This window comes from Aptenodytes forsteri, unplaced genomic scaffold, assembly GCF_000699145.1.
Source record: "Aptenodytes forsteri isolate BGI_AS27 unplaced genomic scaffold, ASM69914v1 Scaffold53, whole genome shotgun sequence".
Classification (NCBI taxonomy): domain Eukaryota; kingdom Metazoa; phylum Chordata; class Aves; order Sphenisciformes; family Spheniscidae; genus Aptenodytes; species Aptenodytes forsteri.
The window spans coordinates 12,436,199-12,448,289 of record NW_008795909.1 but is presented as its reverse complement, the minus strand read 5'-3'; positions in this window follow the sequence as shown (position 1 = coordinate 12,448,289).

Genomic DNA, 12,091 nt, shown 5'->3' with positions numbered 1-12,091 from the left:
GCCGCTCTGCCCCTCTCCAGCCTGAGCCGCAGAAACTCGGCAGCCCCTGCAAACAGCAACAATGGAAATTGGCAGGACACCCTCCTGCCGCTTTCTCCACGTGTGCACCTTTCCCAAGGAGCACTGGATACGCGGGGCCTCCGCGCTCCGCCGGGACAACAGCGGGCTCGCGCCGCTTTCCTAATAACGGGGTTTAGCTAGTACCTGATCGTCTTTCCCGCGCCGCGCCGGGACAACAGCGGGCTCGCGCCGCTTTCCTAATAACGGGGTTTAGCTAGTACCTGATCGTCTTTCCCTATCTTCTTTACGTGGTGCGATACTGTGTTGCTGATCCATTTACTACAGTGTAGAGCTGGATACAATTCACAGTAACCTGTGGATTTCGGCTTCTTTTTTTCTGCAAGCAAGAAAGGATAGGTGCCACTTTACTAACAGGACTGATCTTCATGGAACCATAGCGGTCCAGTCCAAGTACTTTGCAAGATGAGGGCCACGGGCCAAAAGTCATAGATCTTCAATTGTTAAAGAGCAATGAACTATTAAGAAAGACAAGCTGGAGGAATATACTATCATAGAATTTCAATTGCAGAAAATGCAATAGAAGTTGTATGTAGCGATAAATATTTCAGCTTTTTCAATGGGAGTCTCTACAGCTAATTTTGGTATTGCATGCTTTGACCAAAACATTTTTCTTTAAAAGAAAATAAATCGTGTTTCTAACAAATTTCAAATGCAAGCTGCTCTGATATATCAGTGAATTACATCAATTACAAACCCCTTGCCTAAAATACTCAGAATCACATAAGAGACATAGAAGCCCAAGGCTCATTCGAAGCACAGAATCACAGTATAATTTAGCTTAGAAGGGACCTCGGGGTCATTAGGTCTAATTGTCTGCTCAAAGTAGTCCTAACATCAGTTTTAGATCAGGTAGCTCAGGGCCTCGTCTTATGTAACTTTTACACATCACTTAACTCCAATTATTTTTGAAAATTTTTATTTTAGTACATTCTGTTGCTATGATTAACACTGGACAAAAACATAATCCTAATGGAATAGACAAACTCATCAGTATTATAAAAGACATTATGGTCTGGATTAAAATAGTAGGCAAAAACACCACTAAGCCAATCAGTTGAGAGGAAACAATGACCAGCTGGTAATTTTTAAACTAGCACTAGTTTCACACCTATCATAGGGTTTTCCATCCTTTGTGACTATTGGCAAAAATAATACAATAAAACTCTCTTAAACTGCTTGTTTAAGTTGAAGAATCACAGTTCTTGCCTTCAGGTACCTTTGAAAACAGGTTTGTGACTTCAGGATGGTCATAGCCCTTCATTGTGACATGAACAGAAATGAGATTCTTGCCATTAAACATTTTTTAGCACAAATTGGAGATTAGGCCATAGTCCTTTTAAGGCTCTGGGAACAAGTGATGCTTACTTTTGATCTCCATTTCCCCTGCAGGCTGGAATTCTGGAAAAGGGAATATTAGGACCACTCATTCTATGGGTGGAATTTCACTGATTTTATGATGAGACGTTTTCTAAAGGCCAAGTATATCCTAGATCAGAATTAAAGTTTAGCACATGTTTTTTCATGGTACACCATACACTTCTATCTGGGTATTCTTGCTTTACTTTCTCCTTGCATTACTCAGTAGTGACCAAACAGGCTTGAAAACTATATACACCTTTTTTTTTTTTTTTTTTTTAAAAAGTCAAGTCAGGCTGTATAAAAACTGTAAACAACTAGTCCTTTTATGTTTTAATGCATTACAAAGGACATAAAGCAACACAATACGATGGCTAAAGGAAGACATATGTACAATTTATTTACAGGACAATAATCTCTCTGCTGCCCATAACCACCTATGACAAGCAACGACTCCCTGTTGAACACATCTCCATTGATCTGCGAACAGATCTCCTTCTAAACTGTGGGGAAATCTGTTTGGCATTTTCTGTTAACAGAGTTCTAGACTCATGGAGAAGCTGAAATTTTTAAGTGAGAACTAAGAGGAAAATTAGCATTATCTGTGCTATTGATGCATTAGCCTACAATGATTTTAATATAAACAAAGATACAGAATGAATAGTGACATTTCCTAGGTAGCAGAGTAACTGAAGAACTCTCAGCTACCACTGATTACACCAGCAGTACCCAGAAAGCAGCAGAATGATCGGTCTTACTAAGACCTCAAACTTACTAGCACAAAGCAAAGATGCCATATGACAAAATCAGCGTTGATGCCCCCTTCCCGATAGTTCAGCTTAAGCTAATAACAAAATGACACATCTGAAAAAAAAAAAAAAACCTATCTCCCTACTGCCACCACATCCAACTTACTAACATGAATGAACTGACCGAATACAGAAGTATTTCATTGCTTTGTATGTATTTAGAATAACTTCCACTGAAATCTTTTGTGGAAAAGGGTAGGGGAGAGGTGGGAATCAAATGACAGCAGTTAACATTTTTAGCTAGATTCTCCAAAATGCTGCTAGCTAATCTAAGGGCAAAAGTAGCTGTGGGGACTCTGCTTTTCTGTAGGCTCTTTTGTCCTTTTTACAACAGTCTCTTGTTTCCAAATAGCATAGAACACATAATATCCAAAAGTCATGGGTATCAATATCATGCATTCTACAGCTGGTTTTGGTTGCCACTCTACCTTCTTACTTAAAGCTAAAAAACTTTTTTTTTTTCCCTTCCCCTTTCTGAGCAGCTGTTCCCAGATGGAGGGGACAGTGAGAACTCAGCAGGTCCTGTAAAAACATGAAAACTCATGTAGTAAAAAGTTCTGATAATATGGTTAAAAATTCCCTACTGAATTTTTCTATCACTCAGCAAAAATTCCTTCTTAGACTTGGAAGCTGTATGCTCCATCCATACTTCATATTTCCAGCACTTAAATGTCTCCCAAGAGAGACTGACCTTGACTGCAAAAGGAGTTATGAAAACAGCTCACTTTTGGGCCAGACAGCATGCATCACGCTTGTAGAAGTATTCAGCTGAGTCAAACAATCATGACTATTGCAATATCACACTTCTGTTATAGATAAACACCACCCACTGTTAGAAAATGAGGATGAGCTACGCTACGGTGAACCAAGCAGACAGTGTGCTAGAAGATCAGCGGTATTCCAGAAACCTCTTAAAGGTCTGGAATCAAAGTATCACCTCACTCTCCATAAAAGCACAGTAAGATGCCAGAACAGAAAATCCGCAATGCAAGGGTCTTCTGAAACTTCATCTGGCAGATACTGGAAGGCAAAAAAAAAGATCTTTTGACAATAACCACTTATACTAAAGTGTCCCACTTACAGGGGGATGGTTTACCTATGGAATGAACATCTAGCATAAAAAGGAGGAAGATCTTCCAGTATCAAACCTTAAGAACAAAATTAGAAAGAAAGGGTGAAATCAATGTGGACACTCTCAGCAAGGGCATGAACATTCCCACCAGTGTCAAGGGTCCTAAAAATTGAATCTTCCATATTATAACATGCCAGAGTTTCAAAAGATCTGGCTAAGCTCAAGTGAAAGATTATCAGCTGTAAGACACTGACCCCAGGCCATGAAATTGAATTGAAATTTTAATAAAATCTTTCAATTGTTATGAATACTTATCTTGTTCAAGGCAACTTTTAAATCACTAGGCCTTGAGAAATGTGCCAAGAACTCATGAAAAACACTGAGTTCTGAAAGGAAAATCTGTATTAATATTCCCATTTTATAGATGGGGAAACTTAAGCACAGAGTCATGAAGATGCCTGCTTTTGTCTTGCACACATGCTCAAGGCTAAAGCAATAATTAGATCTGGAGTCAGGAAAGACTCTGCCCCCTAGTAAGACAGGAAGAGACCCCTGGGTGTAGTGTTTTTTGTTTTCAATCTGCTTCTTTCTGTAGACACACACTCTACTTCCTAAGGTCATGCAGACATTACCAGTGGATGCTTAAAATAGTGTGGGCCACGGAGCCCAGATCCAACCTCCAAAACTGGCTGCTTGTATCTTGCGAGTGGCAAAGAGCACAGCATGCAGTCCTGGCAGCCAACTGTCTCCTGCTGTGTCCAAACATTTATTGGCACTTCTAGATTAGCTGCTGCTGCGTCCAGATGGAACTTGAAAGTGGAATTAGATGCATGAATTGTGCTTTGACACTGGCAGACACCACTTCTATATCCAGATGCTTTGCAACAAGCCCTTGAAATTGAGCATCCAGTCCTTAATGCTGATTAAGCCAGACCTTACAGAATCCTTTGTAGTGTACAGCCAGTAATATTTCTCTCCTGCTCACTTTTTATGTCACACTGTCATGTTTGAGCTTTTTTCTTAAAAATCTCAAGTGTATCTTCAGGTATTTGGGGGTGTTTTGAGGCTTGTAGAGTTCAGAGAGTAGGGAGTGAATGGTCTTGTGACCTTTCTGGATGACAATGTCTTCTACAGGAAATTGCACTTAATGACCAAGGAAGTTTCAGTCCTATATTCCTAAAGGCTCAAGTTAGCATCAGATTTAAGAGTAAGTTATGGTGAAAAGGAACTGACTGAAATAAAACAAAGTCATTTTATGAAAGTTACCTCTGATCACCATCAAAATAACAATTTATCAGTGATCCATGGATGCAAGTCTTCATATAATATTACCATTCCCCAGACCTCACAGTTCTCTGTATTGTATACAGGCCAACTTGTTCTGCTGGCAGAAAATGTTTGCAGTCAAAAGTCAACTCTCTGTATTTCTGTTTAGTTTTTCATCTGTTTATTCATATGAATATAATAAAGGAACAGACAGCTCAGTCCTCCGAGATGATTCAACTTACTGATGTGCCACCAAATACACTCCCCTCTGCTCCAAAAGCATGCTGAATTGACTAACTCTGTGGCCACATGTTGTTTCTGAGAAAAGAGGGAGCAGGCCAGGACCACATCTTTCAGCAGCAGTCTTCTTTTACACTGGATTAGGTGTAATATGAAACTGCACTTTTAGAGAAAGAGACTTGTGATGCAAAGAAAATTAAAAATTGCATGGAAGAGTCATTTTTCAATAAAAATTCTGCTGAACTAGAAATATTCCAAACCGACAACTGTATCCCCAAGTTGTGTATGTTTTATTCTTTAGCAATAATTGAATAATGTTTGATTTTAAAATATTTTTCTGCAATATAGGCATTTCATCTCAATCAACTATTAAAAAAGCAAATCAAGATCCCCACAATAATTGAATAAATGCTAGAAATGTTAATAAAGTAACATTTTTACAAAAGTTTCTCAGTTTTACTTCTAATCTCTACCCTTTCTTATTACAGGACAATACGTTCCATCCAGACAGCTTGTCATTTTCCTTCTGCAGGGAAACACAGGGGGAACAACCCTAACTTGATTTAACAGTCTATTCTGAAATTCAGCAGCATCCTGTGGCAATGTCTGCAGAATTAATCCTAGCACACTAAGTGACACCTCACTGAGCATAACCTGCCTTAAACCCTTTCCCATTTAACTGGGGGAGAGCTATTTGCTCAAGCACTTCAGGATGACATCATTTGTTATTTGAGGCCAAAAGCTAAGGGTAATTAAGGCTAAAGAAAGTGTTTTGAAGATTTTTGTAATTAAAATGCATAGAGACACTAGTAACAGATACCATTTCAGAACAATAGGAACATGGCCGGAAGAACTAAAAAAAAAAAAAAAAAAATCTTACTATTGTGTACCCATTCCGGAAGAAGATTGGAAAGCACTTAGTCAACAGCACCTCATGCTACTCCCACTACGGGAAATATACAAATAAAATACAAAGGCTGGAAGCATATGGAAATTGCAATCTTTGTTTATATGATAGATACATAACTATTTCAGAGAAGAATTTTAAAACATTTTATAGCAAATTTACAAAAGAATCCACAGCAATTCTACAAGACTGGCCTTAAAAAAAAAAAAAAAGAAGAAGAGGAAGGGCCCTGTTAGGAATTACAATTGTTGCTGGCAGCCCTACCTCTCAAACAAACAAGCTCAAGGTCCTTTTTATCTAAAGTCTGGCACATTCTTTTATAACAAAAATTTGAAGCAGTTGGATATCAGGATTGAGTTAGCTGCTTATTTTTGGAAAGAGTAAGATAAATATGCAGATAACAAACTGATCAAACACAATGAACAAGATTTGTTAATACTTACATAGTAAGTTAATGCACGTTAATATGATGTTACAATAGATAAATTATTATTTGTTTCTAATTAGATGGTAATAGTAACAATCACCAAGAATACCACTTCTACTAAGTTGTAATTTGCGATAAAACTTATTGCCCAGGACCATGTGTTTACAGAGGAAAGAAGGGAAATATGGGATCAGTTTTCTCATTTAAACATCTACAAGAAAAGGAGGTTTTCCATGTAATTACTTACATTTCACAAAAGTATCTAGCCATAGCCAACTGCACTTTAAGGGCAATGCTGATGCCTCGTTAGAATGCTTCCCTATGACTTCCTTTCTCTGTCAAAATGAATTAGAGAATTTGCAATTATATTGTCAGATAGCCACATCGTGCAGCATAGAATAAGATGCTGTTCCAACTCTGAAGTGAGAGAATTGCATTTCACTGTATGCCTCATATCCAAATATCTATCTGGTAACTTACAAATATTTGAATCAAGAAAGAAATTAAAGTGGATAATATCACATTTTTAATATTTTACCCTGACTGAACATTTTGAAATGCAAGACAAACTGTTAAGAAATGTACATTATTTAAAGAGCACAAAGTCACTTCTTACCCTTCCAATGTGATAAAACAATACGTGAGGTCTGGTGGTAACAAGTGTTTCTGCATGGCAAACCTTTGCATTGTCAACATTGTATTTATTATCACAGAAGAATTATATTAGTAGATATTGTACTAGAAGTCATTCTAAGTTTTACACTCTAAGGGGTGGGCGTTTTTTTTAGAATTACTGGCCATTTTGTCAAATGCTTTCTGGAATGTAAAAAGATTCTGCTACTATAAATTGACTATGTTGGGCACTCTTATAAACATGTACTCATGAAAGCAGCTTAAATTAATTTACAGGCAAGATTTTAAAAGGTTGGCTGCCCAAAACTGAATTTCTTAGGGTAATAGCTAATTATTAATAAGTGTTCAGACTATCAAAAATATTAAGCACCCACCAATTTTCACTAGGTGCAGTTCAATATTGACCATTCAGAACTTTTGAAAATCAGGCCCAACGTCAAGCGTTTGTATGCACGAACATATAAATTTGGTCACAAATTTTGTACAATTAAAATAGGCAGTCACCTGCTGGCATTCTGTCTACCCACAGCCTAACTCACAACTGCAGATTTTACTCAAAATTAATTTAAGAACATGTAGGATTGTAATTATAATATCTAGCCACAAGAGGGCAAAAGCAGCCCAGCATTTTTATAGGCATTTCAAATACAGACTGTTGCCACTGTTGCAAGATTTATGAATTTAAAGTCTGATTTAATATGAAAAAGCAAAATGTTTAAGATGCCGTTAATATATAGCCAACAATCTTTAATGCAGAATATTTGATCTATCTTCTTAATTTCCTTACTATGGCACCATTCACAGAAACTGAATCCCAAGATATTTTGGAGTATAACTATGGTTGATGCAATACAATTCTAAATATTAAGAGAGTGTGAAATCTATCATTAAAAGACATATATTCATTTTCATTTAATATATAAAGCATAATTTGGTTATACATAGACAAAAGACTGCCCCAGAATCTAGAAATTGTGGGCAGGCACTTATCACCTTAGAAGTAGTAAAATGATGTAGACTGGTAAAATAGAAACTCAATGTTAAAAGTGCAAGAAAGGATTAGAGAAAAATAAGGTACAATAATTAAATTGGTGCAAGGTTACAGATGATTTTTTTTTTTAAAGGTCACAATGAGATAATGAGTTTGAAACACATGCTTACATATGCAATTTAAAAATGGCAAATTCCCAAAATTTTATAGTGATTAATAACAAGACTAATAACATAGATAACTTTTAGTGAAGGGGACTATCTTATACCACCAGGTAACTTTCGTCCTTTTTCCTCCAAATTGCACAAGATTAAGGAAAAGAGTGATAGACTATACTCATTGGGTTCTCCAGCCATCACAGTGGCAGAGGAAAACCTGGTCTAGGAGCTAGGAAAAACAAAACATTGGACTGTAAATCCAAAAAGAAGGAATATGTATTTTCTCCCAGTCCAAGTATGGCATCATATTTACAGGCCACACATACAGATCCTTACAACATCCCAAGCCAGATGACCATGCTTGAAAATTGGTATCAAAAGCATTACTTGTGCCCTGTTTGAATCAACAAACAGATACTCTGTTTGCTAGAGGCACTAGACTTTACACCGATTCACAACATGGATCAAAACACACTTGAAAAATCTATTATCTCACTGCTTTTGTTGTTCTTTGCATTTTTTTTATTAAGTCACAGGCAATGCACCCCTTGTTCTATCACTCTAATACCAGCACCATACCACATTCATATGATCAATATAAAACATACATTGTGGTATGAAAATCATTGGCAATTATACCACAACTACACCAAACCCTGTATATCCCTAAGCATTTCTGATCATGTTCTTACCTCATTGCTAATAAACAGCACCCTGCAAAAACAGGTATTAGAAGAAACTCAGTTTACTGCTTCTTCTAAACTCAACAAATACATGATTAGTTTTCTATTTTGCTAGTCAATCTAAAAAAGCAGAACTGCAATGCTAATGCTGTGCCATGCTAACACAGCACTTCATACGTTCTGAGATTGCCCTGATTTGGTCTAATAAAATACTGCTGGCCCATGCCAATATCAGCTTTGGGTGCCCAAAATAGAAAGACTGGTCTTCCACATTTTCCGCCTAAGCCTTTCCTCCTCATGTCATGCAAGTGAAGGGACTATTCCCCCACAAAGGAATCTAGAACTGATGGCTCTTCAACAGCCCTAGATTCCTCTCACTTACTAACAACCCTGTTTGCCCATTATGACCGCATGAACTTCCTTTGTAATGCAATCAGATGAGATCCTCTCTCTCCCCCCCCAAGATGCTGAAGAGCCCCAGCTCCCCCTCAAATAACGATCATTACTACTTTGTCTTTTTACCGTTCCATTATCAAATAAATATCAGATATTCTAAATAGCTCTAATAAAAGTAACAATATGATTTTGAGTCAAGATGAATCTATGACACATATAGCACGACATGAAATAATAATTTAGGTCAATCACCATTGTTCAAAAGTATTTTTGAAAATAAAATACTTAATATTACATCATTGGATGGGAAATATAAAGTCCTTTAAAATGAAGAGACAAAAGAGCATCAACCTAACAACTGATAGGGAAACTAAATCAATCTAAGGAATCAAAACAAAAGTTATTTTACAACCAATTTCTAAAAAGCTTTGATTTTGTAATTACTAGTTAACCCTGAGAGTTAATCTCAACTGTTTAAAATTAGCTTAATTTCATGTTAGGTAAACTGAAGGTGTTTGCAAATGATTTTACACTACTTTTGTGCAAGTCTCTTGTTAAATCCAGCCACGTATGTGCTGGATGATTTTTGAAGCCACATTTCCTTTTAATAATGTTAGGAACACAGTGTTAATCTTCTTACATACAACTATAAAAAGTCCTGGGTTTCGTTGCTTTAGAAGTATTTTCAATACAAAACTTTGAACAACTAGATAAATGCAGATGTACCGACGCGCACCAGGAAAATGTTAACATACAGTTTGCTGGTGTGATAGCTTGCTGTTTGTAAGCACAGACTTGATAAACTTAATTGCAAATCCAAAGTTTTAAATGACAATTTAATGAATGGTGTTCTAAATCTGGGCTTTCAATGCTAACATCGGTAATTTAAAGAGTAAATTTCAAACTATGCTTTTATGTATGCTGCAAGTAATAACATCACAATGGAACTTTGGAAGCATTGGTCCTTTGGTATAAATAACTTAGAATCTGCTTTTAGGCCATAGTTCATCTTTTTTGGACAGCACTGGGTATTGCTGAAGTTTGTGGTTAGAAAAAGATTTTAAGATAGAGGCAGTAATTAAGAAAAGAACGTCAATTTAAAACAAATAATTATGCAGCCCAGCATCCCAGTTAAGGTCACAGGCACTGGACTTATTTCATGAAAGCACTCCTAGAATGTTTAAGTGCCATTACAGTTAACAACAGAAGCCCATTATCAACCTGATCCTAGCCTAAATTGTAGCTGTTGATGGATGCTGACATAACAGCTTGCCAATATTAAGAGTTAGAAGTCTTAGGACTAGTCAGTTTTTTAGCTAGAACAGTTTTTCACCATCCTAGTAAATTTATCAGCTTATCACTGGGTCAAATGATCACTGCAGCCAATGCAAGGCAACACGGCTGGAAGTAAAGGAGGTCGTGGCTTCACAAAGCTTAAGTCAGAATAGGAACCAAGAAGACTGAGACTTTTCTGATCATAGTTCTGAAGGGTAGATAGACAAACAAACACTGCAAGGCAAAGTATGCAAAACTGGAGTGGGATCAGATTTCAGAACGCACGCTGGCCTCTTCTGACAGTCTCATCCACTGTCATTATTTGGACTGTGCCTAGGCTGTGCCTAGACGGATAACATAGCGTGTTACATGTATTACCAAGGTAGCCCAGAAAGCTGCATATTATCAGGAAGTACAAGATTAGAAAAACCTGTGAAGTCCAGACTAGTATTTTTTAAGATGGAAAAAAATTCGGCTGTATTTGAGAAAGTGATGGCCACAATTTAAACCCACGCTGGTCAAAGTAGGTATAAACGTAAAAAGTTAGAGGTTCTCCTTTAACTTGTTGATGCATTTACTTTGGTAAGAACAAGCTAAGCCAAGATGAAGCAAATAATGCAATTATGCTCTTAAACTTTTTGCCCCTCAGCACTATGTGTGACACTCTTAGTACCTTACACCAATCATCCTTCTGGTAAGATTTGCTAATTGAGAGCTGGATACCAGGGCTGGTGCTATTATTATTCTGCTATTATTCTACTCCTTCTCCTAAATTGCTTTGTCAGACTTCCGTCACTTGAGACAAGTTCCATTATAAGAAACATTAGCTGTATTTAGGTATTTGCCAGATAATAGAGTACGGTTCTTAGGCATCAATCTGTATAGATTAGTCTAATCTGTTGCTGCTGGAAACCTTGTTTCCAGCAGTAAAGTAGACAATAGTTTCAAATTACCTGCAATAAGGTTAAGCTATGGGCAGTATATGTTTTGAGGCGAGAAGAAAAACAAAATAGAACTCATGCATTCCCAATATTGTCTTTACCTTTACCAGATCAGGTAGGTATCTGAATTGAGATTCCAATTTCTCCAAGAACTATTCCTAATGGATTTGGCTCCATTAAAATTGCTTTATTTGTGCATGTTCTCTTAAGTATTTTTGAATGCTGGATACAACAGAAGTTCAGTTAGTAATGTTATTTCTTAAATCCAACAAAGCATGAATAATTAACATTTCAATAGTGGATAAAAGTTTGTTATTTTCACACTAAAATAGGATTTCCAGGAGCAAAGTCAAACAATTCAAGATTTTAGAGATTCTATAAAAATGAAAGCAACGAGCCCATGAAGTTAGAGACACAAAATGGCAAATACCTGTAGTCTGCATCCAAAGTAATGCAGCTTTTCAGTAATATTTTTCAGAAAATATAGAAATGTTTTTTATTTAAACTCTTATATTTCAACCTATCATCCAAAATATTAACTAAGGACTGAAGTCAGATCATCCTTCCCTTTATTTTCATAATAATCCAACAAAGCATGAATAATTAACATTTCAATAGTGGATAAAAGTTTGTTATTTTCACACTAAAATAGGATTTCCAGGAGCAAAGTCAAACAATTCAAGATTTTAGAGATTCTATAAAAATGAAAGCAACGAGCCCATGAAGTTAGAGACACAAAATGGCAAATACCTGTAGTCTGGTTCCAAAGTAATGCAGCTTTTCAGTAATATTTTTCAGAAAATATAGAAATGTTTTTTATTTAAACTCTTATATTTCAACCTATCATCCAAAATAT